Genomic DNA, 14,361 nt, shown 5'->3' with positions numbered 1-14,361 from the left:
CTTTTATCCAAAACATTTTATATCTGTTTAACGCGAATACTCAAAACCACTCTGAGAGTGGGAGGGGGAAATTCGTTCATTGGCTGTAACGGTGGATGGAAAACGTATGTGCTTCAGGAAAAAGGAAATATTTCTAATATGAACTAAGGCATCTGAGGACAAGGGCAGGGGAGAGCAGGGGTCTGTTTGTTGTTGCAAATTTCCTAGAAGACAGCATCTGTAAATATGTTATGTCTACTCATAACTAATAACACAGAAAGTGCAAAGTTGAAAAGAGTGGGAAAAACTCTTCGGCATTCAGATACAGAGTTCATCAGATATTTGGTAAATACAAGCTATTGTGAATCTCCTGCCAACAATATACTTTCTAAAAAGTAGTACATGGAATTGCTTGCAGTGAATCCAGGCTCCCTAAAAGCTGGGAAAGGCCTTTCTTGCAGAACACAAATAAGGCGTTTCAAAGAGAAGACTACCCAGAAGAAAATACATCTTTTTCAAACAACGGCGGTTCATTTCGTAACAGTGAGATCCATCTGCCCAGAACAAATACAGGAGTGTCACCGCTAGAAAATCGCTGCTCTGTATATCTCTGGTTCAGCCTCACCATCCCCACCACCCTGCCCCAGCCTGAAGCAGGACCAGCCTCACCATTAGATCTGGCTTCACAGTCAGGACGTGTTGCCCAGGGCTATGCCTCTTCAAGGTGTGAATGTCTTGGAGGATGGAGATTCCCCTTCCTCCCAGGGCAAACAGTTCTAATTTAAATGCCAGTTATATGGAGCTGCACGTGTGCGCACAGCTCAATAACAGAGAAAATACAATGCTTTTCAAAGAGTGGAGCAGTGCCGTAGTGGAATTATAGACAGGGAGAAGCTCAAGTGCTGGGACACCTTGGCAGCATCTGTAAGAAGCTGAATTGACAGCTGTGCCTTACCTTGGTAATGAACATCTCTAGCTTTATTCAGCCTTTCCGAAGATTGCTGTGTGTTCCAGATGTATCTGTGCTAGGAGACCTGGGAAAAGGAGACGTCTATCAGATGAGAAAACTTAACTCTTAATGACAGGTTTGGTGGGCAGTAACCTTCTGTTAATTAATGTAATATTAATATGCAAATTAGAAAACTGCTTAACAGAAGAAAATCCAAGCAAAGCTTATTCTGCTTGTGCATACAAATCATTTCATATTATGCAGTCTACTTAGTCCTTGAATGCTAATGTTAAACAAAGGGACAGATCCCTGCAATATCTCTATACTGGCAGGTGCTTCCAGCTCCTGGTACAACAGATGAGTTGTTATTTTATGCTCCCCTGTGCTGAAAACCAGCAAGGTTAATCTGAAGAGCAAATGGGAAGATTTATGAAGACAAGACAAATAAAAAACCTCCCTCAGAAGATCAGGAAAAGAAATACTTACAATGAGAGGCAAGATTATCTAAACTCAAGTTATATTTTTTACTTGGTTAGACAACAGGGATGTGGAGTAAATGGTGTGGAAATTAAGTACATTTATTTTAGAAAATTAATTAGAAAATCACTTTCAAATGGGGTTATAGGTATGTGGAAGGATTATCTGATTGAGATAACTGAGACAAAAGCACTGGAATCATTCCTGAATCCCATTAGGTTTAAATAAATTAAGACTGTGAACAAACATGCCGGGAAGAATGTAAAGACTCTGGCTCCTGTCCCTGTTATTTTCTTGGGGGCTGTCCTCTAGGGCAATATTTGTGTATCTCTTCTGTTAACTGAACTTTTTCAAAGTCAAGTTTTCTGGTGACCCTGTGTCCAAATATTTACTAGAAAAGAAATAATAAGCTTATATGCAACTGATAAAAGTGATGAAGCTGCCACATTTCATTTCAGAGGGCTACAGAAAATACTTAACCTTGAGAGATATGGTGGGAGGATGTAGGAGGGTGAGATTTTTCTGCTTTAGAATGAAAAACATTATGATGCCTCCCTCTTCCACTGCCAATTACCTTTATTCCTCCATTTAAGGGTTACCTCTCCCTGGTTGAGAAACATCTCCAGTGGTAATTCTGTTAATATGTAAACCTCCTTTGGGCACATATTGCTTCAGAAATGTTAAAAATAGGAAAGACTGTTCAGATCCTACACTCAAACCCCAGCCCAGTCAAGGTCATTATATCTCATCCAGTAATTCCTGAACAGAGCTCAACAGACTGCAGCTGAATTTAAGACTGTACCATAGACAGACATCACTCTGTAATTAATAGCCCTCTAAGACGAAGAAAACACCAGATCTCCCAGAAGCTGTTTCGGGGTCTCATTACTCTCATCGATAACATTATTTGCATTTCTTCACTTCTTGATCTTTTATTTATTATGCAAGTGAGGAAGGGAAAAACATTTTCTTTGAGCCAAAAGTTACACAACTCGTTCTGGAATCGTTGGCCAAGTTGTATCTCAGTTTTCTGTCACACTGTAGAGCATGAATCATGGACTGTAAACCTTCAGTTAGTTTTTTCTTTCAAGATAACACTTACTATCTGACAGAGCAATCCAAAAAGCGGTGAGGAAGAATGCTTAGTTCTGAAAATATTTTTTAATAATATGTGAGCTGATAAAACTCTCATGTTATTATAGAGAAAGGTGCAAGAAATTTGACAATGAACAACCACCTTCTTCCCAAGACAATTTATATCATGAAGCATGAGGGTTACTGCTTTTCAAAATTGTATTAATTTGTTTTTAGTATGATGCTATCATTATTCATATCGAGTATATTAATAAGACAAACCTTTGGGTGTAGTATCTGATGGTATTGAAGTCCTGAGACAGCTGTATGGGCTGTGGGGAATAAAACAACCCATCAACTCCAACCCTTTTCCATTAGATAACCAGAATAGTATGTGCACAATAGGCTTCCTTTGTCAAGAGTCATGACACGATGATCTTGTTTTTAATTTAGTGCTGACCCAGATGTGAGCACACAATAAAGGATGATATGGAAAACTCCTTATGCTCCCTTTCATGAGCTCAGCTTTGTATTTAACTGAATGATGTCATCCCAGGGGTAATGAAGATACAAACATCATCAGCTATCTTGAAATTCCTAGCATGCAGTTGTTTATTGGATAGTTTATTTTGTTTTTACCAGCTTAAAAAAATAGCAGCATCCCTCAACAGGCTGTCCTAACTGTGATTCAGTGAGCTTCAGTTTAAATTCAGAAGAATTAACATTCCCTGGTTTCCAGGTTTATCCTGAAAACAACTTTTGAATGAGCAACATATGCAGTTATCTATAAAAATACGTCAGAAGGATGCTTGGGATATGTATCCTTCAGCAGTGACAAACACCCATTTCTCTTACCCCATGCCTGGCATACTTTCTGTGTGACATTCAAAAAAAAACAAACAAACAAACAAAAAAAAACAATGTCAACCAGTGACCCACAAAAGAGCTCCTGGGGGACTGGAGGAGGTAGAAGAAATGGAGCTGCTCTCTGAAATATTTGCTATTAGAAATGGCCATAATGAGGTGACAGAGGCTTCCTTGGGATCTGTGCAAATTGATAAAAACCACAATAAATATTTCATAATGCTCAATTTACAAGGCATTTTCATGGAAAGTGGTCAAACTTAAGTATCCTGCCCTGCAACTTTGCCAACAGTTCAGGGTACAACCAGATTAAGGTGACAGTGTACGCGTAATTCTGCTTGCGTTCACACAGCAACTTTTGTGCCTTCAGAATGTGCCCTCTCTCTCATCAGTTGTTTTAGGGCAGTGCTCTGGAACATTCTCGCAGTCTGCCTTTGCCAGGAAGCATAGGCTTTATGAAAGTTGATTTATTCTTTACTTTTTCTCTCCTGTTGATCATTTTCCTGTGTTTGTTCTGTGCTCCCAATAGGAGAATTGCTGGTTTGTAACTTAGGCACAGTGGCACAATGTGGACTCTGCGTGTTGGCAATCACACTAAGCTGGCCAGCACATTCAAAGAGGGTGTTTTGGTCAATATTGTTGTATACGGGTGGTTGGGAAATTAAAGAAGTGAAAATGGGTAGAATTAGACAGGGATTTAATTTGTGCCAGCACCCAATAGTCAAATACAGAACATTTCTATTAGATCAAGGCCCTGAGTTCAGGTGAGGCTACTATTGCACAAAACAAACTTACTCTTGCCTAGTGACCCCACTGGATCTAAGAGAAACAGGTTTGTGACTCCAGGCAGGATAGAGGAAAGGAGAAAGCTTCAAAAACAGAGGAACCATGAATCCATCCTACTGCCCCTTCACACTGCCAGTGAACAGAAGGTGTACCTCAGTGCATCACGCGTCCCATTCAAGGTCATGGGATCTTCTATACTACAGCCAACTAGGAAACTGCACTCTGAAGTGGGTTAGAAACATGTAAAAGACGTGCTGGAGGTCACCACTTTGATTATGCGGGAAAGTTCACTGGCAGTGCTTTGAGCACGGAATTGGGAAAACCGTATTTATCAGGGCCTTTGGAAACAGCCAGTAAATAAGAGGCTCTCCACCTGAACACAGGCACGTTTAGCACAAGCAGTTCCTAAATATCAAATTATACACCGTATTTCTGACTCTCCATAACATTTAGCTGCACAGTGACAACTGAGGCATAAATACAGTCAGAGTCTTCACGATACCAGTTTTCTGTTGTCGCTTTTTAATTCAAAGCCCACGTACACTTTTTAACTTGTCATAAATCCAATAAAAATTGGTACTTCTGATTTTCCTTAGAAAATATACCATAGGCTCCAATTTGCAAGTTTTACAAATTGCTGTAACTACAGCAAAAGACACGTTCAACAAAGCAGTTTTAGGGCTTCATAAAGACCAAGCTGACTTCAACAACCCCTTCCCGGCCACCATTAGAGAACTGAGCTCCAAACATTCAGAAAGCTCGCCATGACAAAGAAAAATGCCAGATGCTTTCTTAAGAGCAGCACTCAAGTATTTACTGTTCACGACACCAGATATTTATGATTTTTGAAAGATATGGTGGAAAATAATAGTTGCTGGCCTGAGCAAGTTTCCATGACAACTGCTTGCATCACTGCAATGCTTTCTGTTTTATATTTTGGTCACTCACTCAACTTTAAATAGAGGGCTGTTCCATAAATCACCGAATTATGCTTGAAGCACGTTGGTAAAGCATTGGACAAATCAGCTTGCCAGGCAGCCTACTTTTTCTAGAGATACAAAACTGACTGAAGAGGTGCTGAAAGAAACTGATTAACGAGCTAAAAGTAGTATTTGATACTGCGTGTTCACAAGCTGTCAGTGAGCCGCTGGGTCAGCAACGCGAGGCTTACCCAGCGCAATGGGCAGCATATGGCTCCAGCTGTTCTGCAGGATGGAGCACAAGTTCCTGGCCTCACTGCTCCAGCACTGATTTGTATGAAAACATCATTGTGAAGAAAAAAAAAAAGACAAACCCACATGATCCCAAAATATTTAACTCTTTTTTGCCTTAGCTCTTCAATTTATTTTAATTGTAAATGATCTTGCTTTAGGAGCAAAGAACCCACTTATCCACCAGTGTTTGAGCACCAGACAATGTGCTGAGATTGTGCCATGGCAGAATGAAAATAAAGCAAATTTTAAAATATTTTATTGACACTATAAAATTTAAATACCCAGTACACTGGACTTAGAGTGAAAAAAGTACTTAGCATTATAAAAGCATCAGGAATTGGAAGAGCTATTACTTTGCTGTGAAATCAAGATGTTTAATACTTCGCAGTGGTGTTATTTTATTTCTCTGGTTTCCTTTTGCATCTTTTTAATATAGTTTATTCGTATTACTGTAGTTAGTTATAAGACTGTAAGCATTTTTCAGCTAAATATTGCTAAAAATTTATTATTAGAAAAAGACATCTGAAATTTCTAAAGCCACCTCAGTAGCCAAAATGCCTAGTGGCACTAATTTTAATGGAGAGAAATTTCCAGCCTTACAAAACACAAATTTGCAATCTAATTTTGCAAAGAAGCTGTATATATTTTTAAATTAGGTTCTAGTTTAATAAAAATATTAAGAAGTTGCGGCAGTATTTTCTCCTCAACAATTTTTGTTAACAGTACCAGAGCATAGCTGTAACTAAGGCTCAGTTGGTACTCGCATATGAAATCCTCAGAGTATTTAACTTCATGAAGTCATTACGTTTGGATTGATTTTTTTTTCTGCAAATTTTCCACCAAAATTGATTTTTTAAGCCATTTTGAGGACTGTGTGCTTTAGCAGACCTTTTTTTTTTTTTTTTTTGACAGACTATGTCACTTTTGCCAGTTATCTCTCAAACTGGAAAATAAAATAAGAACACTGCCCCTGAACTGATGCAACTTTAAACTGGAGGTTTGATGAGCATATGTATTGAAGAATCAGGTGTCAAGATTTTTGCACAGAATCTCAAAACCCTTCCCTTGGCTGGAATTTTGTTGTGGACTGTCTTCTTCAGCAATCCCCCTCTTGCCCCTTTGGCAAGACAGCTGCTGCTGAAAGTCATGGATCTGCTGCTGCAGAAGGAATATTTACACAGACAAGGAGCCCCCACTCTGGAAAAGCTCAAGGAATGTGCTACAAAGAGCTGGTCACCACAAGCGGCATGGGGGGAGCAAAGCAGGAATGCCCAGGCATTGAATCTTCCAAAACAGTTATGAGGAAGCATCTAGCAAAAATTAGCAGAGAGCAGATTCAAAATAACTGTCCTTATAACTGTCCCTACTGTGAGCTGGAATTCCTTGCCATGGGATGCTGCAGATGCTAGAAGCGTGTATGAATTGAAATGTAATTGAAAAATTCCCGGGAGAAAATCCATTAAAGACTCATATCAGCTGTGAATGCAATGTCTGCTATTTTCTCATTTCTTTTCCCCGGGACTGATCCCTAAGCAAAATTAGATATAATTTTTACTTTCTTTCCTTTACCTTAGTTGTGCATATGCAGCTTTTACACCACTTTGCAGAAGAGCACTTTCTACGCCTTTCCAATGAAAGGGCCTGAAGGCAAGCACAGTGGAAGAGCAAGGACAGGATGCTGAAGAATTGCAGGGGGAATTGGATCCTCCTTTTCTCTTTAGAAAACTTAAGCTTAAGGAAGTCAAGTTTGCTCCAAGAATCTAAGTGGACTGTTCTCTGGACAAAATCCTACCCTGCGTTTGCTCAGGATCAGACAGCAAAAAGGACCACCACATGAGAAGAAACGCTGGCTACAGAGAAATGGCTTTGAACTGCTGGTTTGCTCACCAGGACAAAGTGGCACAGGCAGATTTAGCAGGCAGAGCTGATGTGTTTGAACAAGTCAAAAATCAGGAAGTGTGAGGATGGAATCAAAACCTACTGAGCAGCAAAGCAGAATTCATGCATTATCAAGAAACTGCATTTCATCTGCCTTATAGGAACCAAATATAGCAAGTAACAGTTACGGATTTACTAGACAACCTTTGTAAGCCTATGAAAATATGATTCATTGTCAGACATCTTTTGAAGATGAACCTTGACTTCATTTCTTTTTAATGGATGCTGACCCTGATAACCTGACTGATGCTTTTCTGAGGAAAGGCCTGGGTCTGTAGTTTCCGTGGTGCCATCAGGTCTGCATTGAAGGGTCCATGCACTTGCCAGTATTTGCAGTTGTAAAGGAAACACTGCAAAGGTTTAAAAATTGTCGTCATCATCATCCTTATCAGGTTTTCTGAAAGATTGTGAAATGTAAATTGAACACAATCTGTGGTGGGCAGGCAATGAGAAAAGCTTGCTAATAAATGTCCTCGCTTCTGATGTACAGGATGGTACATTACTTAGTTACTTGGCTACTCAGAAACGTCTGTGTGTTTAAGTTCTACCACATGTCCTGTGCTATACCTCTGTATCAATGGTATTTCACTTAATATTAGTAGTTATGGTATAAGATAAAAACAGGTAGCAAGCGAGGAAGAGGAAGCTTTTCCGTATTTGAAATAACATCTGGGGCACTTACAGCTTGTGAAGGACACATTTCTCTTCTGAGTTATGGGACTGAAGCAGAGGCTAGTTTGTGCTCTGCAGTGCAGCCAGTCCAGCAAGTCTTTCTCTGAGCAGCCAGGGCCAGGAGCAGATGGAGACCCAAGGGTTCCAGCAGGACACAATTGCAGGGCAATTCCTAGTAATGTCTTTTAAGAACATTTCTCTCTTCTGTGACCCTAAGGCACTACCTTCCAGAAAGTTTCTTACTTTCACTAAATGGTAGAGATTGAAAACAGCACCAGTAGAATTCTTAGAAATATTTTTTTGCATTGACTGTTATCATGGGTCATGCATTATCTGCCATGCAATGTTGCAACCTCTTTCCTTTCAGTAGAAGGGAAGCAATACTGTTTTCCAAAACACTGCCTAACTAAGGAGTTCCTGGAAAAAAAATGGAGCCCTTATGGCTGCAGAAGAATGTTGTGCCACTTGAACGGAAAACAAAACAAAATCAAGCTACTGACCATACTGTCTTGCTGTACGTTACTGTTAATTCAGTTTACAGAGTTCAGCAGCTCAGTATGTAAACTAATCAACTTGGAAGAAGTTATGCTAAGTTATGCTATGGGATTTTTCAGCCTACAGTCAACAATGAGCAAATGAACAGGCCTCTTCAAGATGCTTTGTGAATAAGCAGCATTCCTGTTTGCTTGCACTGGATATTTAACAGGTAACAGATTCAACAGTTAAAGCGTAATGCAAACACCACTTCAAACAGCTCGCACCATGCTGTCTCATGTTGAAGAGCCACCTTTAAATATCACCTCAGTGCATTCAACTCATGAGTTGCCCTTTCTGAACTCCTAAAACTTATCAAAGGCTACCACAGAAAAGAAGCTTGGCCTTCGTGGTTGAACTAGTCCATTGTAAAAATACACAGCCTAAGCCTGATCGTGCTATTGACTCTGTAGGGACGAGTTTCAGTCTGTCAGTTACACATCAAAGTATTTCTGCAGTAATGGAATTTTCCAGGTGTCAGGCAGATTAATTATAAAACAGAAAGGAATGACAGTATCTAGGAGTATTTCAGCCACCACATTTCCAATACGCAGCATCCAATTTCATTTCACAAGTCACAGAACGCAATTTGTCCAGGCTTTCCAAACCTGACTCAGACTCCCAGGTATTATGATACAATAAATGTAATAATTACCCATGATGGCACTGTCTTGAAAGAAATGTATACGACAAAGGTAGATTTTATTGTTTTCTTTGTTTCTGTGGTTCTTGCACTCACATGCAGAATTGTCTTTTAAATGTAGATCGAATTTGTCATTACAAGCATCTTAAATATCTGTCCTAAAAATATTGTGTCATTGACACATAAATACAAGTATTTAATACTTATAATAGAAATGCATTTGCTGGATTCCCTGCAAATGTTTGATAGCTTATGTGTTTAATTAAACTGCTTAGCTGAAATTTAGCCGTGTACATGACCCGAAGTCACTAGCTCTTCTCCAGAAATGGCCAATGTACTTAAAATTCTGCTCTTGAAAAATGTTCAGTGCTTGCAGGCAACTCTGCCAACCGTGCCAAAACCACAGAAAGTTGAACTTCCTAGAGCAGAGCCCTGGACGATACATAGTATAAAACAGCATGCAGATACAGTAGGATATTCTATTCTAATTAAGCCGTCAAATTATTTCCATTATTAAATATAATCTAGTTATTTCCCTAGCTGATGTTCGAAGGTTTTCAAAATTCCAGTTTGTAAAATTTCACTTTCTGGAGTGAACTAATTTGATCATTGTCCCCTTTCTATACATCCTGCTATGGATGTGCACAAACCTTTGCGTTTAATTTTTAAATGACAGTGTTCAAGTAGATTGAAAATATCTGATTTATCCTTCCAAAATGCATCTATCTCATGGTTCAGGTGAACTTAGTGAAAGGACTATTTCCCAAAATAACATTTAAACTAACTGCAGAAGTATTCCTGAGAGCTCATTTTGAATAAGCAGTTCTCCCTATTGACACCGACTCCCATCAGTCCTATCAGCCCTGCACAGGCTCTGCACCTTGCCCCCGAGCCGTGCACATCAGGCCCGAGGACAAGCAAGTCCCCGACAAACTCTAGCACACTTCTCCAAGTGCATTCAAAGCTTAGGAGAGAAAAAAAGAAATCAGCCTAACGCTCACTTCATTGAGATAAACTTCTAGGGCAGTTAGGGTCAGCAAAAAAAAAAAAAAAAAGCAACTGTGAACAGAACCCTTCAGAACCTTTTCATTGTTTTTTTTGTTGTTTGTTTCTTTGTTTTAATTATTATTTATTTTCACCTATTTGTTTTGTTTTGTTTTTCAATCAATGGGATTATTTAATAAAATACTTTCACAAAAGCATGCTGCTTTTTGACAGAAGATACTGGTGTTTGAGTTACTAATTACATTTTACTGACTGTAAAATTTATGCTTAAATGTTGTGTTTTTTTTTTTTAATTTTGCACTTGTACATAGTAGAAAAATATTACAAACAATATTGAATTAATTGTTTGTCCATGACCCTCACAAACTTCTGCTATCTTGGATGACGTTACACTCCCCATATCTAATGCTTGTTCAATATGAAATTTTAATAATGTGTCTGTTTACAGTTTATAACATGGTAGAAAATGTTCGTTTTCTTAGATTTTGGGAGTGAGCATTTGTTTTATCCTGAAAGGATGAGAAAGAAGAGAAGACAGAAAAGTTGCCATTTTTTATCTGTGTTCAGCCTCTTAAATTCATGTATTATTAAACTTGATATTTGCAAGGTCTTCCGCAAGTGCCTTGTAGTTCAGGTGTCCCTTTGCTCTCTCCTGGCCCTTGAACGTGCAGCAACAATGTTGCAGTAAATTTCTATTTCTGCTTCCAGGCAGGCTCACGGTACAAGAAGAATATTTTTCCTTATAATTTATTTTAGGCCCTGAGTAAAGCTAGTACCGCAGAACCACAAACAGGAAAACATAACACGGGGAAGGGAAGAAATTAATTCACATTTTCAAAAAATGCACTTACTCATCAATAACTATTGTATCTGTACTGTCGCTTATGTTCCACACAAACCTGTCCATAAGCCTGAGGAATGAAAATGAAACTTTGGGGTGGCTATCGTGCACGATTGCTTTAACTGGATGGTTATGCATTACCATGTGAACAGATGGGTGCATTGACTGATGGCACATTCGGCTATTGCTTATAACTCTAGGCCAAACTGACATTCAAATTCCCTTCCCAAATACTTCATGGGGTATTTTTCAGCATCCTTATGTACATATTCGCACTCTCTCTGCCACGTCCTGGCACCCCGCAGCCTGTGCTCAGCCCCTGTCTACATCCCATAGCTCACGCTGGGGACTGTGCTGTCTCCCAGCTTGGCAGCAGGCTATCACTAAGAAAGCTGATTTCACAGCTGTCTTGTCTCCTTATCCCACCTCCTTTCTGCTCAGCGCCCACAGTGTTTAAAAGGCAAGTAAAAATAATATAGCTGGGCTCCAAATGTTATTGACACAACCAGCCCTGTGCTTACTTGGAATAATGATGTATGTGTCTGCCTCGGCTATGGTGCCAAATCCAGTTATTTTCTTGCAAGTTGCATAGTATGTCCTTAAGGCCCCTGTTGTGCAATTATGTGTTGAAAAGAAAGTTTCTAGGCTACATGTTTCTGGTGAAAGGTTTGAAAACACAAGAAGCCTTATAACCTAAGGTTCCAAAAAAGGCAATTAAAATTAAAATAAAAACCCCGTGCTGTTTTCTTTTTTCTTTCTCTAAAATGTTTCCATTTTATCTTTCATGGTGTGAAGAAGACTTCTGCAGTTGTCTGGTACACCACAGTTTCTGAATCATTCTTTCTTCTTCTGCCTGTTAGTTGATACCATACAAGTGAAGCCTTGGAGAGAAATCTTTCCTCCCCTTTTATACTTCACATTATCTTACACCTACCAATATAAATTATCCTTTCTGGAATTATCCTGAAAAAAATGAGTAATAATTCACATCAAAATTTCAGGACTGGCTTTTGGTGCTGGATACGTAATTTTTTACATGCATTTGAGAAAAAAGTTCAACACTGTGCATAAATATGTCTAGAAGTTTCTCTCCGCTTTGTGGACACTGCACTGGCTGGGAATCTAGCAGTTTCCAAATCTGAACCTGCTTTGTTGAATTTGATTACATCAGCTCCCTTGGACATAACCACCATTCCTATATCACTGAACTTTGTGCTTAAACACAGCTAGAGATGGAATTACATCGAGCACTATCAGTACACGGAGCCTTTCTTATCAGGGACTCTGAACCATAAACCCCAGTGGTAAGTCAAAACCTACTAAGATGCATCTGAATGACATGAAAAAATACTGCTCTGGCCTGCTTCACTGTTAATCACACATTTCTGAAATCCCAGAAGTTCAAGGAGGTTAACTATGGCTTTTAAGTTACACCAAACCAGCCTGCTTTGACACATTGGGAGCAGACTTGAAGACACTGGCTAAATTCATTTGATCCCAGTAATTCCCACAGAGCACCTAAGACACGCATCACTTTGCATCATGCAGCGCATCTTGGCCATGCCCAGGAGCTGTTCATCAAGTTGCAGGTTATAACAGCAGATTTTAGTATCTACTGCCTTAATTAAACTGTCTTAGCTAATCATTGATTTATTTACTATTTCTCCCCTAAGATACAGCTAAATATGGCTGTAATACAGACTTTCCTATAAATTAAATTATTATTTTGAAATTTAAGGGTTGCTGCTGCGACATGACTGATCAACAACAGAAAACAGGCACGGTTTAAAATAAGCCTACAGCTTTATACTTCGGAAGTCAGGTTTATCAATTTAACGTTGGTTATCTCAAGCTATACAATTAGTTCATTGTCTGGGCACCCTCTACAACAATGAGGAGATGCACTGTAAAGGACACCTCCACTCCTGCAAGTCAGGATGGGGTGACTCTCAACCCAGTGAGATTTCTGAGTGTGGCTGTTCCCAAGGAAAAGCCTCTGGGTGCAGCATGGGAGTGACCAGCCACATTCAGAGGTCACTCTGAGTTCAGTTCCACTCTTTGCTCATCACTCCAAAACAAAACGTTATTTTTATGGCAGTGTCAATTTCTCACACACACACATACACACACACAAAAGCATTTTAAATATGAGAAGTATAAATCCTATCCATTGCATGCAAGACAGTAGTTTGAGTGCAGTACATCACTTCATGCTGTAATTGAAATCACTGCACTTCCACAGATACTGAGTTGAATTATGTACTGCAACTGAAAACTGATAAGGAGATTCCTTTGCACTTATAGGAGCAATAACACTTAATCCATTTATGTCCTACTACATGTTCACCAGATATTCCCCTCCTTCAGGTATCTTTCACTAAAGGACCCAGCCAGCACAGTCCTGATGGAGGTCCCGGAAGACAATGAGCAGGCAAGACAAGCTGTCTCAGATTAGAACACTAGTTCTCTTCTGGGCCATTTTAGCATGCTAGGAAAAATGCATCCATAGAGATAGGGGTAAGGAGTTATGACCATTTCAGAATGCAGGCATAGACAGAGAAGTAAATTTACAAGGGTATACTGAACTCAAATGTGAGTAGTCAGCTTGCCAACAGGAAGATATTTTATCCTGTTACTACAGGGCACTTATGGAAGCTGTTATGATTCATATATGAACTTGTGAAAGAAATTATTATTATTATTAATAATATGTGAACAGTAGGGCTTTGGTTCTTGATCTTTATCACTGGCAATTTCTTTCTTAGCTCCCTAGAATTTACCAAAAGCAAAATGTGTGCCCATCTAAATGTGCAAAAAGCACACTACTTGCTGTCCTCTGGTTCTTAATGAAACTGTAACTCCAGTACTCATCCAAAAGCAAAATGTGACCCTTTGTATATTAACTACATTTATGAGGCACTTGGTAATCCAAGACAAGACATGTTTGCTGAAATGTAGAACAATAAGCTGTCGGGAAGGGTTGGTGAAGGTCTTCTGTACAGTGTGGCATAACAGCACTCAGCAGTTTCAAAGTAATTTGCATCACTTCAGGAAGCCCATTTATGTTGATGTTAAACAGAACTTTTTTCTGCATTTCAGGAGGTGGGACATACAAGTAGACAGGCTCAAGACAGTTTTTGTAAAGTTTTTCTTCATCTGCAGAAGTGTATCATCTCCCTGCTCTATGTCAATGACAGCAAAGTATTCCACTCAGTTGTAACAGGCCTCCACTCTAACGCACCCTCCCTTCTTCCCTATGTCCAGCTGTCACTCAGTTCGAATGACATTGTTGTTATTCCAGTTGTCAAGGTTTTAGAAGGGCAATACCAAAAAAGGTATTCAGATTGGAAAATATGTTATGTGTTCTTGGAACTGCCTATAACTG

General features: G+C 39.3%; 1 protein-coding gene across 2 annotated transcripts in view; it reads right to left on the bottom strand.

The window, feature by feature from the left end:
- IL12B (interleukin 12B) overlaps positions 1 to 14,361 on the bottom strand; it is a gene marked incomplete at its 3' end in the record, with an annotated part of 148,507 nt that overhangs the window by 120,779 nt on the left and 13,367 nt on the right. Inside the window, exons 3-4 of one of the 2 annotated variants that reach the window (XR_014572448.1) lie at positions 2,762 to 2,811; positions 935 to 1,013 (exon numbers count right to left, since the gene is read on the bottom strand). The remainder of the gene's footprint in view (positions 1 to 934; positions 1,014 to 2,761; positions 2,812 to 14,361) is intronic. The other variant, XR_014572447.1, reaches the window with a different exon arrangement.

The sequence above is a fragment of the Anser anser genome (genome assembly GCF_964211835.1).
Source record: "Anser anser genome assembly, chromosome: 14".
NCBI classification, from domain to species: domain Eukaryota; kingdom Metazoa; phylum Chordata; class Aves; order Anseriformes; family Anatidae; genus Anser; species Anser anser.
The sequence above is the reverse complement of the archived record's forward strand: the minus strand, read 5'-3'. Positions and strand labels throughout refer to the sequence as shown.